The sequence below is a fragment of the Theropithecus gelada genome, chromosome 15, assembly GCF_003255815.1.
Source record: "Theropithecus gelada isolate Dixy chromosome 15, Tgel_1.0, whole genome shotgun sequence".
In the NCBI taxonomy this organism is placed as follows: domain Eukaryota; kingdom Metazoa; phylum Chordata; class Mammalia; order Primates; family Cercopithecidae; genus Theropithecus; species Theropithecus gelada.
Window position 1 is genome coordinate 105071890 of NC_037683.1, and position 11211 is coordinate 105083100.

At 45.4% G+C, this 11211-nt stretch overlaps 1 pseudogene; it reads left to right on the top strand.

Annotated features, from left to right (window-relative positions):
* Nucleotides 1–1615: 1615 nt before the first annotated feature.
* Nucleotides 1616–4365, top strand: LOC112607766 (annotated as a pseudogene).
* Nucleotides 4366–11211: the final 6846 nt, after the last annotated feature.

Here is an 11211-nt window from a genome sequence, read left to right on the forward strand (position 1 = left end):
AGCACTTTGGGAGGCCGAGACGGGCGGATCACGAGGTCAGGAGTTCGAGACCATCCTGGCTAACACGGTGAAACCCCGTCTCTACTAAAAAATACAAAAAACTAGCTGGGCGAGGTGGTGGGCGCCTGTAGTCCCAGCTACTCGGGAGGCTGAGGCAGGAGAATGGCGTAAAAACCCGGGAGGCGGAGCTTGCAATGAGCTGAGATCCGGCCACTGCACTCCAGCCTGGGCGACAGAGCGAGACTCCGTCTCAAAAAAAAAAAAAACAACAAAAAAAACCTGACTTTTAGCCAGGTGCGGTGGATCATGCCTATAATCCCAGCACTTTGGGAGGCCGAGGCGGTCAAATCACCTGAGATCGGGAGTTTGAGACCAGACTGACCAACATGGAGAAACTCTGTCTCTACTAAAAATACAAAAAAAAAAAAAAAAAAAAATAGCCGGGCGTGGTGGTGCATGCCTGTAATCCCAGCTACTCTGGAGGCTGAGGCAGGAGAATCGCTTGAATCTGGGAGACAGAGTTTGCAGTGAGTCGAGATCACGCCATTGCACTCCAGCCTGGGCAACAAGAGCGAAACAACGTCTCAAAAATAAATAAATAAATAAATAAATAAATAAATAAATAAAAGGGCTGGGCACGGTGGCTCACGCCTGTAATCCGAGGCGGGCGGATCACTAGGTCAATAGATCGAGACCATTCTGGCCAACATGGTGAAACCCCATCTCTACTCAAAATACAAAAATTAGCCAGGCATGGTGGCAGGCACCTGTAGTCCCAGCTACTTAGGAGGCTGAGGCAGGAGAATTGCTTGATAGATAATCGCGAGATTGCAGTGGTGGAGTCTTGGCTCACTGCAACCTCCGCCTCCCGGGTTCAAGAGATTCTCAGTCTCCCAAGTAGCTCCAATTTTTTAGATATTGCACTGCTGAGAATGAGTCTCTACATTTCTTATATTTTCTCTTCTAGTTTCCATCTCTCTATCCCTCTTACCCTGATATTTCCTTAATTTTGTCTCCCACCTACCTACTTAACTTTGTTTAAAAAAAAAACAGCTGGGTACACTGGCTTATGTCTGTAATTCCAGCACTTAGGGAGGCCGAGGCAGGCAGATCATCTGAGGTCAGGAGTTTGAGACTAGCCTGGCCAACATGGTGAAACCCCATCTCTACTAAAAATACAAAAATTAGCCGGGTGTGGTGGTGCATGCCTGTAATCCCAACTACTCAGGAGACTAATGCAGGAGAATCACTTGAACCCAGGAGGTGGAGGTTGCAGTGAGCCAAGATCACGCCACTGCACTCCAGCCTGGACAACAGAGCTAGACTCAAAAAAAAATAAAAATAAATACATAATAGGCTGTTGCCAAGAGCTCTGTCCCTGATTATTCTCAATTCATGAGTACAGATTTTATCTTCCAGTTCTGATGGTATCTAACCACAGGATGATGTGTAAATACTTTGCTACCTGAATTGTCTCTGTTTGTTCTGCTGTGTCTGCCCCTCCCGCCCTAGTAATCCTTGTCTAGCTGCTCCTATTTAAGACTAAGGCACTAGGACGCTGGTTGTGCTGCGTGTGTGTGAAGGAAGCCTGAGGCTTGGGGGGTCCCACCAGAGCATGCTTGGCAGGAAGCCAAGTCTCCGCTCCACAGATCACACCTACGGGTCTTTTCTCCAGGAACGGTTCTCAGAGGAGTGGCACCTGGCAGTGAGACCCTGCCTGTCAGAGTTCTGGAAGAGAGCAAATGTGCTGGACACAGACGCCGTGCATAGACGGCTCCCGGGCAGACCCTGTTGTCCTAGCTGGCAGCAGGCCACCCTCGGCTGTCAGCTCCCGCGGGGCCCGCCTCCCTCGGAGGGAGCTCTGGACAGCCCTTCTGGGCGCCCGCATGGGTGCCTGATGGAGGCGAGCCTGCTGTCTACTGGAGCAGCCCGGGTAGGTCTGCCACGGTGTAGACAGAGACCAGGGAGAGGCCGCACAGCCCAGCAGGGAACTGGGCCCCTACTCATTACTGTGCGCAGCACCCCGGGGGCGCAGGCAGTTCTACCTTGGGCTGCAGGAGCCTGGCGAGGGGCGCGGCCCTCCCTCAACCAGGGCAGGAGCCGTGGGTCCCCAGCCAGGCTTCCTTCCCACCGACCAGTCGACGTGAAGGTCCCAACAGGCTTGAGCCCGGTTGTCCACAGCGGAAGCCTCAGTCATTTATTTCTCAGTGAAGTCCCTGCAGGGACTTGGGCGGCTCCTTTCCCCTGTCCCCTACAGGCGCTTCCTGGGATCAGCTCCCACATAGCTGCTTGCACTTCAGTCCTTCTCTCAGGGTCTGCTTCTGAGGGAGCTGGAACCCACACACGTCGTAGTAGAGATTCAATTAGATAGGGGGACGCGCACTGTCAGACCTCAGTGTGCTACGAGACACCCTCTCTGCCGGGCCCTGGGCTCGAACCATCCGCTCTCCTGCCAGGGCGTTAATGACTGCCCTAAATGTCGCCCCTGCTCTTGCTGCGTAAGGCGGTAGAGCCGACTGTAGTACCTTATTTCGCAGACGAGGAAACAGGCTCAGAGAGCTGCCCGAAGTCACATGGCTAAGAAACTGAGAGAACACTACTGAAATTCCAATTCCCAATTCCATCTTCCTGACTCCGAAGCCCTAGGCTTTTTTGTTTTTGTTTTTGTTTTGAGACAGAATCTCGATCTGCTGCGGATTGGAATGCAGTGGCGCAGTCTCAGCTCACTACAGCCTCCACCTCCAGGGTTCAAGTGATTCTTGGCGCCCCAGCCTCCCAAGCGTCAGCTTCCCAAGCTGCTGGGATTACAGGTGCGGCCACCGCGCCCAGCCTTTTTTTTTTTTTTTTTTTTGTATTTTAGTAGAGAGGGGGTTTCGCCATGTTGGCCATGGCTGGTCTTGAACTCCTGGCCTCAAGCGATCCACCTTGGCCTCCCAAAGTGCTAGGATTACAGGCATGAGTCACTGCACCCGGCGGAAAGCCCTATGATCTTTTCTTTTCTTTTCTTTTTGAGACCGAGTCTTGCTCTGTTGCCCAGGCTGGGGTGCAATGGCACGATCTTGGCTCACGGCAACCTCCGCCTCCTGGGTTCAAGGGGTTCTCCTGCCTCAGCCTCCCTAGGAGCTGGGATTACAGGCACCCACTGGCTAATTTTTAGTATTTTTAGTAGAGACGGAGTTTTGCCATGTTGGCCAGGCTGATTGGCTGATCTCGAACTCCTAACCTCAGGTGATCCACCCGCCTCGGCCTCCCAAAGTGCCGGGATTACAGGCCTGAGCCACCGCGCCAGGCCGGAAAGCCCTATGTTCTTAACATTGAAGAGTCTGCTCTGCCTGGAAAGAAATCAGATAAAGAGCAATTCAAAAACAACAAAAGTTGGGAGGTCGAGGCGGGCGGATCACGAGGTCAGGAGATCAAGACCATTCTGGTCAACATGATGAAACCCCGTCTCTACTAAAAATACAAAACTTAGCTGGGCGTGGTGGCATGCACCTGTAGTCCCAGCTACTCTGGGAGGCTGAGGCAGGAGAACCGCTTGAACCTGGGAGGTGGAGGCTGCAGTGAGCCGAGACCCTGCCACCGCACTCCAACCTAGTGACAGAACGAGACTCTATCTCAAAAACAACAACAACAACAAAAGAATATTCATCAACAAAGTACTCAAGACTATAATACACATCTACTCTCTAAGAAATAAATTAGTTTCTCTCTCTTTCTTGTTTTAAGAGTCATTTTTGACATAAAAGAGAAAAAAGCAGATACTGTAATTGGAAGGGGAAAAAACTTTACATTTAAAAGTAGAAGGTAGACTTTTCGGCTGGAACTACCATCTTCCAGTATTTGGCCAAAATGACGAACACAAAGGGAAAAGGGAGAGGCACCCAATATATGTTCTCTAGGCCTTTTGGAAAACATGGAGTTGTTCCTTTCGTCACATATATGCGAATCTATAAGAAAGGTGATATTGTAGACATCAAGGGAATGGGTACTGTTCAAAAAGGAATGGCCCACGAGTGTTACCATGGCAAAACTGGAAGAGCATGTTACCCAGCATGCTGTTGGCACTGTTGTAAACAAGGCCAAGATTCTTGCCAAGAGAATTAACGTGTGTATTAAGTACATTAAGAACGTGTGTATTAAGTACATTAAGAACGTGTGTATTAAGTACATTAAGCACTCTAAGAGCCGAGATAGCTTCCTGAAACACGTGAGGAAAACGATCAGAAAAAGAAAGAAGCCAAGAAGAAAGGTACCTGGGTTCAACTGAAGCACCAGCCTTTTCCACCCACAGAAGCACACTTTGTGAGAACCAATGGGAAGCAGCCTGAGCTGCTGGAACCTATTCCTTGTGAATTCATGGCATAATAGGTGTTCAAAAAATAAAAGACCTCTGGACTGTTTAAAAAAAAAAAGTAGAAGGTGGAATCTTACAGCTTAGGGGAACAAAGGGGTTGTGAGAAGTCAGTGGAGATCCAAGAGCCCTTTGGAACTTATTGTTTGTCCAAGATTTTATCTTCCAGGGCTATTTTTAGCCCATTTTGGATTGCTGTGTGGTAAAGAGAAAAGTACTGTATGGTAATGAACAGGAGTTAAGAGCGGGTCTGGGTTGTGTCCTGGCTGTGAGATCACAGGCAAGTTAATTAGTTTTTCTGTCTCTGCTTTCTCACCTGTAAGTGGATTTTGTGGGATCTAAAATGAGATACAATTTGTTAGAGAGCTTTGAGATATAATACAGCAGACACAAATATTCTACAACCTTGAGTAATTCTACGATAAGTCTTGGGGAGAAGAATGGGGAGGATCCAGTTAGGTCCCCTGACCCGTGTATAAATGAGAATCTGCATCCTAGATCTACAGAGCTGGCACAGATTTCTTCTTCTTTTTTTTTGAAATGGAGTCTTGCTCTGTCGCCCAGGCTGGAGTGCAGTGGCGCAATCTTGGCTCACTACAAGCTCGGCCTCCCGGGTTCACGCCATTCTCCTGCCTCAGCCACCCGAGTAGCTGGGACTGCAGGCGCCCGACACCACGCCTGGCTAATTTTTTGTATTTTTAGTAGAGACGGGTTTCACTGTGTTAGCCAGGATGGTCTCAATCTCCTGACCTCGTGATCCGCCTGCCTCGGCCTCCCAAAGTGCTGGGATTACAGGCGTGAGCCACTGCGCCCGGCCCAGAACAGTTCCTATGCAGAATTTCTTCTCAAAATATTTTTTTACAAAGTCTTTTACGACTATGAAAGCTCATGGAAATATCCTGTTCAACTTTGAAACCTGGAATTTTGTTTCTATGAAATTGACAAGTGACTGTGTGACAGTATTTCAGAAACAATATAAAAGAAGGAATAGAAACAGCTGGTAAATTCTTTAGATGTGAAAGTGGTTTTTCTTTTCTTCTTCTTTTTCTTTTAACCAGACTCTGATCCTGAAAAATAAACATCCCCCAAATCAGAAAACAGTACATATTAGCTGCTGAAAACTGAGGTTGAACCCAATTTTACCCTGTCTTGTTTAACTTCGGTTAGGGATGGAATGAAAGAGATAGTTTTGTTTTAAACTCTTGACCACTGGAAATAAAAGGGAGTGAAGTGCGCAGGTAGCCAAAAATCCACCTAATTCACCTCCCAAAGCACACTCGCGTTTCTTTTGTTTTGTTTTGCTTTTTTGAGAGACAGAATATCGCTCTGTCGTCCAGGCTGGAGTGCAATGGTGCGATCTTGGCTCACTGCAACCTCCACTTCCTGAGGTCAAGTAATTCTCCCCCTGCCAGCTTCCTGAGTAGCTGGGATCACAGGTGCCCACCACCATGCCCAGCTAATTTCTGTATTTTTAGTAGAGACCGGGTTTCACCATGTTGCCCAGGCTGGTTTCAAACTCCTGACCTCAAATGATCCACCCACCTGGGCCTCCCAAAGTGCTGGGATTACATGAGCCACTGTGCCGGGCCCACTAACATGTTTTTAATGATAGGTTATTTTGGAGTAATTTTCCATTCATTTAACAAATATTCATAAATAATCTATTCAGTGTTACTTATGCTTCTGAGGGAAGAAATTAAATAATCAAATGACACAGATTTATCTGTGGCATGAAGGCCACCGTTATAAATAAACCATAAAAGGTTGTTACCTTGGAATTCTAAAGATTTATGAAGTGAGGTACAAAACAACAAAATCAAGAATACATGTAAAATTTATTTATAAATATTTAGAACCCATATTAATTTCCCAAATAATCTCAGGATATAAGGTCTGCTACAGTAGCAGTTTCATAGAGAAGTGGATACCAGCACCCCACAACCTGATTTACAATAATAAAGTCCAGATGCTCTTGCCAAAAAAGAGGTCTGCATCACTCACTGCCATGACCTGGATCATATTTCAAAAGTGTCAAATCAAAGCTGTCCCACCAAAGCCCGATTTCTTAATGAATTCCTTATGCATTTCATCTCTTGAATACAAAAAGTTGGGTATCTGTTGGGGAGTAAAATTTAGATGTAAGAAACAAAACCTAGCGGGTGTGATGCTATGTGAAACGCATCCCCATGCAGTTGGTCTCTTACTGTATGAGTTATTTATTGCATAATTAAGATGCTTTCATTTAAAAAGCCACATCTGAGAATCATCATAATATTTACAGGGAAAAGGGAATGTGAGATGAAGGAAATTTAGTAGAAATCTAGACATTTAAGTCTTTAAAAAATGCTTACATTCTGTCATGTTGATCCAGCACTATTAAAAATAAAATCTAAAAAATTTTGTCATTTTGATATGTTATACTGGCATCTTTTCTGAAGAAAGATTCCAGCTAAGGGGGTGGTTTCCAGTCCTAACTTACTGTGCTCAGTATAACTGGATATTGAATAGCAAATATCCTTCTTTTTTTTTGAGACAGAGTCTTGCTCTGTCACCAGGCTGGAGTGCAGTGGCGTGATCTTGGCTCACTGTAACCTCCACCTCCCGGGTTCAAGCAATTCTCCTGCCTCAGCCTCTCGAGTAGCTGGGATTACAGGCACCCGCCACCACACCCAGCTAATTTTTGTATTTTTAGTAGAGACGAGGTTTCACCATGTTGTCCAGGATGGTCTTGATCTCTTGTGATTCACCTGCCTCGGCCTCCGAAAGTGTTGGGATTACAGGCGTGAGCCACCATGCCCGGCCCTGAATAGCAAATATTCTTTTTGGAAGAGAAAAGGAGACCTCAGGGTGATCAGATAAATAAATAGATACATCAGACAGACAGATGGGTGAACAGATGAATGGACAGATAGACTGATGGATAGATGAATGAAAGGATGGATAGATGAGTGGGTGGAGGTATGTATGGATGGATGGATGGATGGATGGATGGACAGGTACAAGTAGATAGCAGTATCATCAGCTTTTGGAAAATAGTAGCCTCTTTACTTCAGATTAGCAATCAATGTGATATTTTCTCTGAAAGATGCAGCCTTAAACCCTGATAGATACTTGCCCAAGAATTCAGAGGTATGAGGCTCTGTCTCACAAATGGCTTAAGTATACTGAAATTGAAGTATGAAAACTTTGTTCATTCATTCATTCATTCATTCATTCGATCAACAAATCATTATGGAATGTCCACTCTGTACCATGGCCCAGCAATGACCCCTGTCACTATGGAACTTAATGGCTCATTCCCATTTTTATTTGTAAAGTCGTAAATGACACTTGTAGTTCAAGAACAAGAAAGTATAGATGGCTGGGTGTGGTGGCTCATGCCTGTAATCCCAGCAGTTTGGGAGGCTGAGGTGGGCAGATTGTGGTCAGGAGTTCCAGATCAGCCTGGCCAACATTATGAAACCATGTTTCTACCAAAAATACAAAAACTGAGGCTGGGCGCAGAGGCTCATGCCTGTAATCCCAATACTTTGGGAGGTCAAGGTGGGCGGATCAGGAGATCGAGACCATCCTGGCCAACATGGTGAAACCCGATCTCTACTAAAATACAAAAAATTATCCGGGCATTGTGGCGTGCCCCTATAGTCCCAGCTACTCAGGATGCTGAGGCAGGGGAATCGCTTAAACCCAGGAGGTGGAGCTTGCAGTGAGCTGAGATTGAACCCGGGAGGCGGAGCTTGCAGTGAGCTGAGATCGCACCACTGCACTCCAGCCTGGGCGACAGAGCGAGCCTCCATCTCAAAAAAAAAAAAAAAAAAAAAAAGCGGGGGGGCTGAAGCCACTGGGCTTATATCTTCATGTGCCATTTCATGTGCACTGCATGCCCTTCGTGATATAGGGTAGGGGGATGCTGGGCTTTGCTAATGCTGCCCCTGTAGATGGATTAGCCCACTCACCAATTACCCAAGCGTGGAGTAAGGGTTGGGTCAACCCAGCAGGGTTTTGGAGGAAAATCAGGCCACCTGTTTGTGCCCAGTTGTGAAACAGGAGTTAGAGCTCCCCATTTGGTCTCTGTTGTGCTTTGCCTTTACCCAGTTCTCGAGCCAGACTTTTGTTTGTCTGTCTGATTGTTCGTCTATGCCTATTGGAGGTTTCAGGCCTCTCTGGCATCCAGTCTGGGGTCATATGGGATATATAAAGAAAAACCAGAGAACTCACCATGTTGTCATTTCTGAAGTTTTAAGGCCTCTAACCTATCTCCCTTCTTCTGTCAAGCACTCAGAATTCTTTTATCATTGTCTGTTGAATGATTTCCAGGGTATTTTGTTATTTTCAGAGGTGTTAGAGGGTAAGAGGAGAAAAAGGTGAATTTATACTTTGTCTCTTTTTTTTTTTTTTCAGATGGAGTCTCACTCTGTTGCCCAGGCTGGAGTGCAGTGGTGCAATCTTGGCTCACTGCAACCTCTGCCTCCCGGGTTTAAGCAATTCTCATTGCCTTAGTCTCCTGAGTAGCTGGGATTATAGGCATAATCCACCTCGCCACCTTGCCCGGCTAGTTTTTTGTATTTTTTAGTAGAGACGGGGTGTCACCATCTGTTAGCCAGGATGGTCTCGATCTCCTGACCTCGTGATCCACCCGTCTTGGCCTCCCAAAGTGCTGGGATTACAGGCTTGAGCCACCGCGCCCGGCCGGCTTCAGCCCCTTTTAACTCCCATGGCAGAGGATGGCCTAGGAATATCTGGTGATCCAGGAAAGCAACTTCCACTCCTTAAAGGAGCCGCAGCAGGAATCAAGCGAGAACTTCAAAAATATCAGAAGAATGAGGCAAACCGGAAGAGAACTGCAAGGGCTCTGAAAACTAAACTGTTGTTTAGTACATTTTCTGCTGATATAACAGAATACTTGAGACTGGGTAATTTATAAAGAAAAGAAATTTATTTGACTCACAGTTGTGGAGGCTCAGAAGTCCAAGATTGAGGGGCCACATCTGGTGAGGGCTTTCTTGCATGTCATCCCATGTCAGAAGGTGGAAGACCAAGAGAATGTGTGTGAGAAAGCAAGAGATTAAACTTGCAGCCTCAAGTCCTTTTATAATCGACATTAATCCATTCATGACGGGAGAGCCCTCCTGACCCAAAGCCTTCCATGAGGCTCCACCTCCCAACACTGTTGCATTTGGGATTAAATTCTCAACACATGCTTTTTAGGGAACAAATTGAAACCATAGCAGCTGTCATTGGAACCATAGCTCACAAAAGTGGGCCAGAAGCTAGACTAAATTGGAAAAGGGTAACTGTCTGCTAACACAGAAGATTTAAGTGGCATCAGCAGCCTCGTAACATGAGCAACCAAAGTGCTCAGGATACAATAAAAATGTACTCATCATACCAAAAATCTGGAAAATCACACTTTTAATGATAAAAACTCAACCGATGCTAATACTAAAATATAACATGGAAATTATTTGGCAATTATTTAAAAAGGTTTTAAAACTTTTGCAATAAGAATGCTTCAATAAGCAATTGTGATTCTCTTGAAACAAAAAATTAAAAACCTCAGAAAGAGAAGTTATAAAAAAAGAACCATATGGAAATTTTAGAACTGAAAAATACAATTGAAATAAAAAATTCATTGGATAGACTCAATACTAGAGTAGAGATGACAGGGAAACTTGAAAACAGATCAACAGAAGGTATTCAATCTGGAAAATAGAGGAAAAAGACTGAAAAAAGTGAACACAGCCACAGGGACCTGTGAGACAGATATCCAACTCTCTTAAGTATCTAACATTCATATCATCAGAGTTCCAGAAGGAAAAGAGAATAAGGTGGGACTGGGGCCAAGAAGAACTCAAAAAACTAATGGCTGACAACTTCCCAACTTTGGAAAGAGGCATAAAACTACAGAATCAAAAAGTTCAGCAAAATGAAATGGGATAAACCCCAAGAAATCCACACAGAGACACATCATAAACTTCTGAAAAACTGAAGACAAAAAATTTTTTAAAACAGCTAGAGATAGGCTGGGCATGGTGGCTCACGCCTGTAATCCCAGCACTTTGGGAGGCTGAGGTGGGCGGATCATGAGGTCAGGAGATTGAGACCATCCTGGCTAACATGGTGAAACCCCATCTCTACTAAAAATATTAAAAAAAAAAAAAAAAAAAAATTAGCCGGGCATGGTGGCAGGCACCTGTAGTCCCAGCTACTTGGGAGGTTGAGGCAGGAGAATGGCGTGAACCCAGGAGGCAGAGCTTGCAGTGAGCCGAGATCACACCACTGCACTCCAGCCTGGGCAACAGAACAAGACTCCATCTCAAAAAAAAAAAAACAAAAGAAAACAAAAGAACAGCTAGACAGCTAGAGATAAATGATGCATTACCTATAGTGGAAGACCAACTTGAATGACAGTTGATTTCTCATCTGAAACTATCAAGGCCATATTTTTCAAGTGATTAAAAAAAAAAAAAAAAGCAAAAATCAGCCAAACAAAAATCCCAACTATCAACAGTGAATACTATATGTAACAAGCCATCTTTCAACAGTGAAGAGGAAGTAAGACGTTTTTAGATGGAAAAAAACTAAGAATTTGTTGCTAGTAGATTTAGCCTTTTGCTAAACAATGGTCCCCAAACATAAAGAAAATGTTAGGTACTAAATTGTGTCCCCTCCACCCTCACCTTTCTTTTTTTTTTTTTTTGAGACGGAGTCTCACTTTGTCGTCCAGGCTGGAGTGCAGTGGCGCGATCTCGGCTCACTGCAAGCTCCGCCTCCCGGGTTCACACCATTCTCCTGCCTCAGCCTCGGAGTAGCTGGGACTACAGGTGCGCACCACCACGCTCAGCTAATTTTTTGTATTT